Source organism: Cyrtonyx montezumae, unplaced genomic scaffold (assembly GCF_038088225.1).
Source record: "Cyrtonyx montezumae isolate F1298 unplaced genomic scaffold, pur_monq_1.0 scaffold_3, whole genome shotgun sequence".
NCBI classification, from domain to species: Eukaryota; Metazoa; Chordata; class Aves; order Galliformes; family Odontophoridae; genus Cyrtonyx; species Cyrtonyx montezumae.
Window position 1 is genome coordinate 104185214 of NW_027072034.1, and position 13325 is coordinate 104198538.

Consider the following 13325-nt stretch of genomic DNA (forward strand, 5'->3'; position numbering starts at 1 on the left):
CTGTAACATAGGGAGGTATGTGCTAACCTGGACCTAAGTCAAAAAGCTCCTCTGGAATGATGTACAGCTGCACTTGGATGCTTAAGTCAGGGAGTGAAGCATATGTTCTGCAAGAACATTTTGCTACTGTGATTCATATAATCACTCCTTTATTAGGAACATATAATGCTGTGCTTAGACTTCTACAGGACAAGTGCTGGCCTTTTCCTCTGTTTGAACACTTCAGAGTGCAGAAAGGTCCAAATCCTTAACTGGCTCTCTTCAGTGGTACTATGGGGACAATCTGCATTAGCCAGGATGAATGTGGAGAGGCGAGACTGAACAAAAAGGTTACTGACAGTTGTTTCTTAAATGACACTAGCCCCAGTGTAAATAATATTGGTATTGATATCCCAAAGAGACCCAGCATGGAGGAGGTATAGGTGCCTCTGATACAGCTCTAGCAACAGCTTCAGAATGGGGAGCAAGTTGCTGCATGTTGGAATAGACTGGTGAAAAAGAAGGACACAAGGAGTATCCAACAGATTCAAGGTATGGGATACAACCCATTTGGTGCACCAAAGTGATGAGTTTAACTCACGTCTTTTATAGCTAAGTGTAGGCCAGAAAAAATACACTGGCTGTATTTATACTGGTGTAAAATTGGCATATATGAGAGGAGACTCTAGCTTGGAAGGTATAAATAGCAGAATTATGGGGAAGAATTAGGAGCTGGAATGACAGACAGCACTGTGGCACAGGATTAATGGGCACTGGCAAGAAGGCAGGAGAAAACCTGCTCAGCTCCTGCCTCACTCATGCCAAATTCTGGCCTTTGCCTCAGTCCCCTCATTCTTCTCTGCACCAGCTTCAAGTAATACCAGCTGTAAAGGAAGGAGGAAGGTCAAATAAGGTTGCCTTGCCTAAGGCTACTCCCCTTGTCTTCCTACATGTACAGACTTTCCTATGCTAAGACTGCCTCAGGTTACTCCCACATGATGAGCACATGAATGTAAGACAGCACTTTGCATGCCAAGGAGACGGCAAAAGACATAACTGAAACAGAGGGTGACTAACTCTCCTGCTGCGTACTCATCCCGTTTCCCTACCATATTAATGATGGGACTGAATACAATGTTATAGCTAGGGGTAAGCTCTCACAAAAACGTTATTTGTCCAGTAAATATGGAGCAGAAATAAACTCATTTTTAGGTTTTCTAGAGAGAAGGAGGAGAGATACCACAAGAAAATGTCTATTCCTGTAGTGGATGGAGAGTGAAAGAGGTGTGCTGAGGTGCTGTATCATTCAATTGCTTATCTAAAGCAAAAACTGATAAAAAGAGAAAATGAAGGACTTCAGATTGGCTCTATCCCGCACTATTTTGCTGGAAAAGCCCTGCTGGAGTCTCTGCCTCCTGGTTGTTGGCAACAGGACACTTCCTATACTCATTCATTGTCACTGCTTAATGTATTTGGCCTATATAGGGAAAGGAAAAGAATCCCAGCAATTTAGTTCTCTAATCTATCACTCTACTTCCAGCCTCCAGAGCAGGAGAACAGAGAAACAAGAGAAATCTCCTTTTTCAGACAGTGGAGATTTTGTTCTGAAGCTACATATTCTGTGATACTATTTTCATTGTTATTATTTTGTGAGCTATCTATTTATTTTTCCTTAAACTGAGACTGGCTACAGGACCCTCTCTAGAAGCCTTTTCCTTATCTCAGACACAAACTCTCCCTATCTGTGGTTCAAGATCTTACCCTTGACTGGAGTCGTCAGATACTCCATCTTAGATTGCAGCTATGCGTGTGCCAAAACTGTAGGACAAATTTGACATTAGGACTGAGTGATGTACTCACATCTGCTTTCTTAATGAAAATTCAGATAAAACAGTGCCATGCAAAATAAAGAATGCTTTCCCTGTGGCATCTTCTCAAGAGCTATGAATGGCTCCTTCCCACCACTTAATACTACGGAAGTTTTTCTCTCCCATATGGGTGTACACACACAGAGAGCAATATCTTCTCTATTAAAAAGCCCTCCATATGAAAGCAGGAGATAAATCTTTCAAATATACCCAGGGTACTTCAACTCTACAGCTTCTACTCATCCAATGACTATGTCTTATTTGATAGATGTCCAGTTATGGTTCAGGGCAGTTTTTGGCTTTGTTGAAGGTGTGAATCACAGCAACTATGATGAGTGCTAAAAGAGTACAGAAATTCTCATTAAACACTCTTAAATTGCTTTGAAAGTATGAAACTGAGGAGCTTTATGGTAAAGAATTCATCCTGAAGATGTATTTTCTGGGAAAGGATACCAAGCTGATACAGTCAGGAAGCAGAGAGCTGGTCTTCAGGCTGCTTGATATTCATATTGTAAAGCAGTGTAGTTCCAGACATTGGCACAGTCACACTGAGGTAAATTTTTATGTTTTGTCAGTTCTCATACATTTTAGCATTGGAACTGCATGTCCTTCAGAACTCCAGTACCTGTGAGACCTTTCAGGCACTGAAAATGTAGGCAGCTAAGGTGAGAAAGAACATTCACATAACTTGCAGCAATACAACTAGGCTCCAAGGGAACAGCTTTTCCATTCAGTTCTTCCATCCTGATGCTGTCACTGAGTGTCAATATATACTGCTGATTCACCACCATCTTTTAAAGAAACAAGGGAGGAAGAAGAAAAGGTTTGGGTGGAAAGTTGAGCAGGGGAGAGGTCTGCTGTAGTTTTGTGGTCCATGTACAGTATTGCATGCATTTCCCAGGGGATGCTCTGTAGTAACCAAAAATTTACGTGAAGTGACCCTGTGTTGTCTTCAGTAGCTCACTGCGTGGAATAATCTTTAGTCTAAAAAGACAATACACGGGGAAATAAAACAACAGATAATCCAAGATCATCAGTCTGCTGGGTCTTACAAGAAAAACCCTTTCTTCAATTCCTTCAATTCCTCTGTCCAAAACACAAAGTCCCAGTCTGCACCAGCTCAAATGGCACCAAGGATCATCTACCAAGAAGAGAAAGGAGCTTGTACAAGATGTCAAGTAGTAACCTCAAAATTAGGAAAAAATGTAGATATAGCTACACACAAGAACTGAAAGGAGTTGAAAAATTCTTTTTCAAAACCAGACTACTGGCAGCTGAATCTCATTAGCAGTGATGACTTCAGATGGCCCCTCAGCTGCTGCTTGCAGCTTTCTGAAGTAGCAGTTTGGATGACAGACTCATGTGGCCTGAATCTATTGTTATGTGCACGAGACAACTAAATATTTATTCTGGTATAAAGAAGGAATTCAAGGATGACACTTCTGCCATGATGATAGTATTCATACATGAGATACAGGCCCTATTATCTGTTCACATGCTCAGATGTCCACTTTTTGCTTTTATTGTGGAGCGGGATTAATTCCATTAACAGAATAACATTCTAGCCACCAGATGCATATGGAAGGTGAAAGATCAAGTTGCCTTAGGAAGAAAAGGCATTTGAATACAGTTTCTTGAATCCTAGTTATGTACACAAACTAATTACCAAGAAGAGATCCTTTTCCTACTTTAGATACAAAAATTCAGGAGAGGACTCATGTTTATGAACATGAACAGAGGGAAATAACTTACACCAGTTTGAAGCTCCAAAGAGATACAAAATGTAATGTGTTCCTTTCACCTTGGTATTTGCTCTTGACTAGCATAGGTCTTTGGTGGTTTTTGTTGTTGTTGTTTGTTTTTTTCTGGATTATATCAACCATTTTCAGACATCAAACTCTTTCCCTGGGCACTGTATAGACATCCCAGATACTGCAACTGGTGTTGTGAGTACAGCTCAAAGCAAAGTAAAGCATGATCACAGTTAAGCACAGCAATGCTGAGCCAGAGCCTCTCCTGAATCAAGTCTTCATAAAACGAATGTTCTAGGAAGGCTATTTTGATAAAATGAGTGTAGGACTACATGAAAACTGAGGAATTCAAATATTTGCCCCATATTGTTAAGAGAGTAAGAAAGGTGTTGTTGGGGGTGGTTGTTTCTTTCTTTTTCAGTTGGTTAATTGATTTGGGATTTTTTATTCTTTTCTTCAAGCATCAGTCAAGATGATGGTACTCAAGCCAGCCCACAAAGGAAGGAACATGGAGTTACAGGAGTCAGCATGGAAATACATAATTTATCATGGAAAGTCACTGATGAAACTCTGACTTCTTTCTCTGGCAGCACCTTATAAAATACAGACTATTAATTTTCATTGTGGCTTCAAGGGAATTTGTTGATGTAAATTCACCAGAACTCCACTTATCTTAGAGAATCTATGCTGATTTACATCAGCTTATAAGGAAGTAGCCTTTGCTAGGTAACACAGCATAACCCTTTTGGAAAATTAGACTTTTAACAATATTCCATCAATTCTGCTTCTTTTGCAGTCTCTTGGCCCCAGTGACACAAAGCCAATGTAAATATTAAGTCCATGACTTGCAGTTAAGCAACAGAAAATGCTGTTAGCAGTGCTACTTTACGGTAGAGCAAGATCCAAAATGAAGCAAACTAGAATTTTGTGTCACAAATCACTGCTGAAAACATAAAGGAAGATCAGCTATGCAGAGAATTTCCTGCTTTTCAGCCTAGAAAGTCAGTAGCAACCACAGTGAACATTTGCAGGTGGACTTTTGTGACTGAATCCTCAGAACATCAGAAAAATATCTTTTCAGTAAATATGGCCATGAAATGTTAAATCCAAATCCAAAGAAAAACAGAACTTGACAATACAAAACCAAGAATAACTGATGCCATCTCTGGAGTGGAAAGGAGCACCAAATGATTAATACAAACTTATTACCACAAGTCATTAGCAAGAACAGCCAGACCAGAGCTCCACAGATTTTCTGTTTTAGTTGGAGTACGACTTGAATTCATAAATTTGCTAAAACTGTGGAAGGAATTGTTCTGAAGTAAGGAGAGAGGCAAAGTCTCTGGCTAATAATTGCAAGAAATGTGAGATTAGAAACACAGTAAAAATGGATTAAATGATGATAGTGTTAGAAGTAGGGAATTATGCAGCTGTATTACGTAAAGAGTCAAGTGGGAGTGAGATGAGGCTAGATTATTAAAAGAGGATGACAGAAGAAGTGTGGGACTAAGAATAAGTGCCAGATGCACACAACATTATGGAATTAACATGCAGAGAGAGGTAGTGAACAAAGCTGGGCTCTTCATGGAAGGTCTGCGATAAAGATTAAATCAACAGGAAGTGCAAAATAGAGGTTAAATTTCAGTTGTTCCTGCTCTGAAAACTTCTGCCCACTGCTCAGAAAACTTTTTCTGCTGACTGTGGTGCAGCACTGGTGCAATTCCTTAGTGAAGTGCCAGTGACTTCAAACATGAGTATGATGAGGAAAAGAAATCAGACCTTTCCCTCTACATAGAAGAAGTAGAGCATTCCAGCTCTTCCTTTCTCCACAAACAGCCACCTGGGCAAAACAAGGAGAGATGTAACAGTTGAGCTGCAAAGCCATGTCTGAACTTTAATATGCCCTAATCTTTAGATTATGTATTCCCCTTTAGAAAATGAGAATTGCCCCATAAAGCTTGTTTGTACATACAAAAATCATAGACCAATTTAATTTCTTCTGAAAAATTAAATCCCAGTCATTTCTAGATGCATAAATGAGCCCTTCAATCTACTTTGCAGGTAGGGAAGATGCATGGAAATAAAATATCCTGGAAAAACAGACAGGCTTATGAATGCCTGACACATCAGATCAACTGAGCACATTCAGTCCTTCAGAGATGAAGAAATTATTTTTCAATGCTACTAACATGCTTAGCTGTCAAACCTTCAGAGAACTAAGTAATTATTTTCATAAGCAGTAAGATTTTCAAATATGAGAAGAATTTTGTGCCAAAGTTCTTCAAGAGGTATTCAGATACTCATCTTTCTACGTAGTGTAAGCTTCAAGCAAAAGGCAAACTTTGAGTAAATCACTGAGTTCTCCATGTGTGAAAAAAAGGGAAGGCAATGCTGCCTTTGTTCCTCATCCCTTCACCTCTTCAGGCTATAAAATGCTTTAAACAGAGAGTGTATCATACCAATAACATGCAAGACTTAATTTCTTCTGGGACTTTTGGTATTGAATCAGTCTTCCATGATTCTGTACTGAACCACGAGGACAAAGGAAGAGAGAGGTATTTTCCCTGTGTTCTATTCAATAGGCCACATCCCAGTTCATTGCCGAATGACCTGGTCAACTGAGATATTTAGCATACAGATTTGTTTAGTAATTTAAGGAGGTGAAAAAACGACCAACTCCTTGAAGTTAAACCTCAAGAGAAGTTTTTTCCTACTGGAAGAGAGCGGGGAACGAAAAACAGCAGTAGACACTCACTCCTCATTTCTCCAGGGCTTTCCTCATCTCTCTTTTGTGAATCAGCGACTTGATCTAGTGAGAAGAGCTGAGACACATGGCTTTACTGACAGTATAGAAGATAATTAACAGGTTGGAGCTGGAAAGGTGGTCAAGACCAATTAAATATTCTAGACTGTACAGGACAAACTAGAAATCGTTGCCCTGAACACATAAAGAGCTGGATGGATGTTCAGGACACATTTTCTCACATTTGAACAGATTTTTTTGGTTTTCTTTCTTTTTTTCCTTTTTTCTCTTCTCCTCTCCTCTCCTCTCCTCTCCTCTCCTCTCCTCTCCTCTCCTCTCCTCTCCTCTCCTCTCCTCTCCTCTCCTCTCCTCTCCTCTCCTCTCCTCTCCTCTCCTCTCCTCTCCTCTCCTCTCCTCTCCTCTCCTCTCCTCTCCTCTCCTCTCCTCTCCTCTCCTCTCCTCTCCTCTCCTCTCCTCTCCTCTCCTCTCCTCTCCTCTCCTCTCCTCTCCTCTCCTCTCCTCTCCTCTCCTCTCCTCTCCTCTCCTCTCCTCTCCTCTCCTCTCTCTCCTCTCTCTCCTCTCCTCTCCTCTCCTCATGTATAAAGTGAATAGGATTTAAAGCCATTAACTCTATACTGTAGACTTCAGGATATACAGTTCACTAATTGGACAACCCATTCCTGTAGCTAAAACCAGTACAGAATGGCAGATTCATTCAAGGATAAAGCAACAAAGGTGAATGCAAACCATGGGTAGAGTACTAGTTTCAGAAGAGGTCTTAAAACTGCTTTGAACCATTGCACTTACAGGAGACTTTCTTCTCAGCTCCGATCCTTCTCTCTGCTCAGGCTCCCAGGGCATCTTTTCACGTTATACATACGTGGTGAGGCAGAGGCAAATGCAAAGTCCCAGTTGCTCTGCAGGGCTCAAGCAGCTGCTTATTGCTAAGGTACATCCCCATCCCCAGCAGCCTGAAGCTGCCCAGTGCTGTGGCAAAGCCTGAAATGCTGCAATACAGTGATGATACTGGCCCAGGGCCTTTAAGGAACTGTTTTCAATAATGTCAGTTCCTCTCTCCCTGACCCCCTCTCCTAAAAGGAAAAGACGATCAGCAAACTAAACAAACAGATTCTGTGAGTGAATAATAGGCACAAACAGAGCTCCTTCTCCAGAGAAACAATGAATGCATACAGCAGATCATTCCCTCTTTTCAGAGGTCCACAATCTCTCAAGTTAATGTATATTCCAGTTAATGGGAACTGTGATCATTGGCAAGAGGCCCGCTCTGAGCTCAGTACCAGCCCTAGCACAAGGGAGGCATTCAGCAGTAGCTCACATCCAAAGGCAAGAGAAATGAGCTGCCAATTGTGTCAGACATTGCCTCAGGGGAAAATCCAGTTTGCAGTGCAGCCTGTTACATTACTGTGCCCCATTCAGGAACTGGCTTCCTCTCCCCTGCCTCGCACCCACAAACTGCCAAAATTAATAGCATATGGTACTTATTATCTGCCAAGATTTCTTGATTGTGTATTTCACAGTGGACAAGTGTGAGCACAAACAAATCACCTTTCTCATTGCTTAGTAGGGTGTGGACTGGTTTCTTTTTGAAGCACTGTCATTTTCCTCTGTCCTCTGCTTGGCACAAAAACTTGAAAGCAAATGTAATGGAAAAAGAACAGCAAATTCCTTCCAGAATTACATGTATAATTGTATACTCATATGTCTGTATACGTATGGAGAATGTGAGCATACTACTTAGAGCAGCTCCCCTTGTGAGAAACAAAAGCATCTTTCATCCCTGTGGAGCAAAGCAGTATGGAATCACTTACATTGCAGCAACCTTACCTATGTGTTATTTGTACTTGTCATTTCTGAAAATCTATTTCAGGTGCTCCTTGCCTCTTGGGCTATGCTATCAAGTTTCAAGAGACTAAGAAAACAGTCTCATTAGTTCCATGCTTGAAGCAAACCTCCGGTGAACTGGTGGTAATGGCTTCCATGCGAGAGATCTAGCTCTTGTCTGTGTGATAGACAGTTCCTTGTTGCTAAGTCACTTTAATTCAGTGCAGGTTGAACCACTGCCATGTTTCCCAGCTGTTTCTGTATTACACAATAGCCTGTGTATGTGTTGTCACACTATTACACTGACCCATTTCTTGAGCATCACTTGTGGCTGAAACAAAGAGAAGCACTTACAGACAATGATAGTGTTAACGCAAAGGGAGGTAGAAATTGTTGTCTCCCTTTTGTAAAGAGGAAAATCAATGAGATTCAGGTATCTAGACTTAGTAGGAAACTGGATGAGGAGAATGTTTCTTCATGGAAAACATCAGTTAAATAAAACTGAAATTTTCCAAGTAAGGGAAATGTACTAATTCTGGAAGGAAATGCTTCCATGCCCAGCAGGAACTACTAGTCCAACATCCAGGCCTCAGTAGATGGATGAAATTTTCCACTGCATTGCTACAGGGTGTGGAAAACACAGATTCAAGCCCTCGTAAGTCCCACATTTAAGACAAGAGCCTTATCTATCTGTGGACTGCATCGGAGAGAGCTCTTCTGATACCTTTGTTGTAAGTACTATATTTCTTCCAAGTAAATTAACATTAACTGAGGCAGGGAGCCAAACCTGGCTCCTCCACATCCCATGAGAATGCTATATCCCTGAGTAGTGCCTTCTTCATTCTTAATGAGTAATTATAAAAAGTGAAACTCTTTTCACAGAAGTAGTGAAGTAGAACCTTCCTTTCTCTTTCTCTAAAAGATCTTGGATTTGTCTTAACACAAGTAAAACATTTCTGGTGTTAGAAAAACTTTTGTAGGTCAGGAAGCCTAGTTTTCACTTAGCATTAATTATGCCTCTGTAACAAGATATCTGGTGAACAGAACTGTGCTTAATAAACCTCATTAAGTATGGTGTGGATACTGAAGTCCAAACCAAGGATGGCCTGGATTTAGTACTTCTGTTAGTTGAGCTCACAGAGCTCAGAAGAATTTTGCAAGCAGTTGAAGAGATGCTTAAGGTTTGACTTCCCCTGGTGCCAAAACATTATATCAGGCTCCATTGAAAGTAGTGGTAGGATTTCATATAGATACAGGTTTTATGAATATTCTTTTTGGAGAAGCAGGCAAATATCTGATGTAAAGCAAGATGATTATCTGTTTGTCTCATATGTCTATGTTCACACAGCTATTTGAACATTATGCCTTTAGGTCAGGCTTCAAATATTAGGTTCCATCAAGCAGAATTTGTATCTCTAATAACTTGGGTCTAACAGGAAGAGCTCAGTATTGAGAGATTGCAGTGGTATGAGTATTCATAGTGCAGAAAAGACAAATGCTCTAGATCCACTGTCTGCAGAGAGTGAGCACCATCAACAGAGTCAGAGGAGTATACAGTGGGAGCAACACCAATGACATAGTGGGATGAACTCAGGAATGTCCAGTACATGGGCCATGGGCTGCATGTGGCACAGCATGGCTCGCAATGTGGCCCTCCCCCTGCTCTGTACCATTATGGTGTTAGTTTTGCCCCACAAATTAGCCCAACCCAGCCCTGGGTATGCCCCCATCACTCAGCAGCAACAAAACATCAGTGTGCTCTCAGCGTGGCATCAGCTGAAACCAGAGAAAAGGAAGGATGCCATACAGTGCTTAGGCAAGTTATGGCAAATAATTGTATACATTTTGATACACTGACAAAACACAGTACTGTGAACAGAGAAAAAATATGCAGCCATACATATATATGTTCCTTTTTCACAAGAGAAAGCATGAAATGTGAAACACAAAAGAGGTAAACTCCTATCAAATGCAGGTGTAGTTGTAATATAGAAGCAGTAATTTGAGCCAAACTGCAATGAATGGTTGGAACTGAGGAAAAGATAGACAAATCTCATGCTAGCATAAAGCGCTGAACAGATTACGCCTGCCCCTTGCTCTCATGGGGGAGTCAGTCTCTGCCATAGCCTCAGTACAGCCCTGCAGGTCCCAGACTCAGGTATCTGAAGTGACTCTTCACTGGCTGCTCAGGAAATGCAGACAGCTTGCTCAGCTATAGATTTCCTAATCAGAAATGCCTAAAGTGAGGGGAAACGAAATTCACACTTCCAAGTTCTACCTTTGTGCTCTTCTGGCTCTCATGTTGACACTTTGAACTCAGCCCCTGGGCTTTGTTGAGCCAAAAGTGAGAGTAGAGGTTCAGCAACACCAAACTAGACACATTAAAAATCTCTTCCTACTAAGGAGATACACAGCCTTAGGATACTGGGAAAACCCTACCTAATTTTTTCACAGGAGCTGACTTATCAAGGGGCTCAATGGATTATGAGTACTCCCATCCTCACTTGATGCTGCTCTATTTTAGGGGATGAGGACTGTCTACTCTTCTACAGCCAGCACAGCTTCCTTACCTCCTGCAGACTCTTTACAACTCTGAAACCTTAACTGGTCTCTCTTCCTGGCAAGTCAGCAGGTCAGGCTAGTGGAACTGGGAGCTCCTTGGCCTCACTGGCCCAGACCTGGCTCTTGAAAAGAAATATCTTGTGCCTTGTACTAATGAGGACATGTAGATGGCTGGATGCTGCAAGCATGCAGGACAAATTTTATCAGAGCAATGGTAGGTACCACCACAATGGTAACAAGTGTAGTGCATAGTGTGCGTTAGAAGGTGGTTTAGAAATCAAATAACACTTCAAAAAAGAGTAAAAAAAAATCAGAATCACAGAATGGCTTGGGTTGGAAGGTATCTCAAAGCCTAACCAGCCCCAACCCCCTTCTAAGGTCAGGGCTGCCACCCAGCAGCTCATGCTGCCCAGGGCTCCATCTAACCTGACCCTGAGTGTCTCTGTGGATGGAGCACCCACAGCATCTCTGGGTAGCCTGTGCCAGGGCCTAACTTCCCAGAGTAAAAAAAAAAATTATTCCTGACATTTAACCTAAGTACTCTCTTAGTTTAAAGCCATTCTCCCTTGTTCCATCACTATCAGACCATGCTCAATGGCAGACCCCCTCCGGCTTATAAGCTCCTCTCGAGTACTGGAAGATCTCCCTCTTCTCCAGGCTGAACAAGCCCAGCTCCCTCAACCTTTCTTTAGAAAAGAGGTGCTCCAGTCCTCTGAGTATCTATATTATTCTCCTCTGGACTTACTCCAATAGCTCTACGTCTTTCTTGTGCTGGGGAAAATGTCTAGATACAGTCCCTGCTGAGACTATTGCTATGCCCAAGTAGCCTCTGAATATACATTCTCTATCACTATTAAGCTCTTCACTGGGTAGCCTCTTTTTGTGACTTATGTAACCTCTTGATCATTAAAATACAAGAGCAGACGTGTGGAGAGATCTACAGACATTTGTTCCCTTTGTGAAAGGTCTCACTATCTACTGGCATAATGCTGGCAGTAGTCAGTATAACTGAAGGAAAAGCAAAATATGATCCTGTATCTTTAAGAGCTGGATCTTGTGGTTATGTCACATTTTAGTCAAAATAGAAGAATGAGGGTAGGAGACAGATTATGCTAAAGAAGATACTGGTAAGTATCAAAGTGAGATTAAATGAAAATGTTAGCAAACTGTGGAAGCATAAAAAAAGGGAATTTAACATAATCCTTTTTGAAATTATAAATTAAAGATGTTTGGTCTCTTCTCTTTTCCCTCTCTCCCTTACAGCCACTATCTTCCCTTTTTATTTTTATTTTGACAGTAAGCCTAATGGAAAATACCAACAGCTGAGCTAAGTTGATGAAACATTGGACAGCAAAGGGAAAAGATGAAGGCAGCTTTGCAGATTTTGCAGGTTACTGCCTCTGTGACAATAACCTCTTTCATTCCCTCCACCCCCTCCCTCTGGGGATGTTCATCTCCTACTGCCTCTAGTTGGAAAGCAGAAACTTAGCAGATAAATGGGTTCAAGCATGTGTCCCAGGGAGATAATAGCTCTGACGTTATTCTAATTTTCTCCTAGTAAACTAGGGCTTGGTCCTGAAACGCTCTCAGGAAAGGGGCCCTTACACATAACAGGAGTCCCATTTTAATTGCAGAATATTCACAACAGACCTGATAGGTCTTTATGGAGAGCTGAATGGAAGGTAACTGTGTCTGGCATTTGACTGCCAGAAAAGAGATAAGACATTTAGATGCTGTTGACTCTCAGAAAGCCACAATGTGCGAAGGATTTAAATTCTCTCCAGCAGCTACAGATGCTTCACTTGGTGTTCTTTCCTCCTCTACACGTGTCCCACAGTCTCCTCTTCTAGAGACTCAGCATCCTGCTTCCTCCCATATCAGCACCCAGGACAGGGTTAAGAGCAGGAACAGAGCAGACTCAGAGACAAGGGTTGTATGTCCGGTTTGTCACTTTGGACTCTTTACATGCAAGCTCCCTTCAAGTACAGGGAGGCCACAATAAAGTTTCCCCAATGAGGTTTCCCTCTCATCAGTTTACTCCTAATCAGGGTATTTCCACCCACTTTCTCCCCGTGGTTCCTGCAGCTTGCTCAATAGTCTGCTAAGGCATTGCTGAATTCCAGGACAGGCAAAGAAGAGGTATATGCCAACACCTTCCTGCTGTTGTCTCCCTCTCTCACATGTACACACATCAATGCAGAGGAAGCAGCTGACCCTGCTGGCAAAAAAAGGTGACCAAAATGTCCAAGACTCCACCCAAGAATATTGAATAAATTAGGAAGATGCCCAATGGGACCTTGGTCAGCCTTATAATGAGTACATACTTTTAAAATTAGTTTTCACGATTGTGACAAGCAAAGGAAAAACATGTTTTGGGAAAAATATGTTCGTATTTATCTCATGACTGTGTCTTAGCCTGAGTCTTCCCTTCACAGTTAAAGTAGGCTCCTATACAGAGCTGGATTAGAGGTTCTAAACCTGTGGCCTGGGATCTGCTTGGACAGGAGCTGCTGTCCCCTCACCTTCACTGACAGACCAACTTGTGTCTGTGGATGGCCATCCATGACCCCTCAAGCCTCT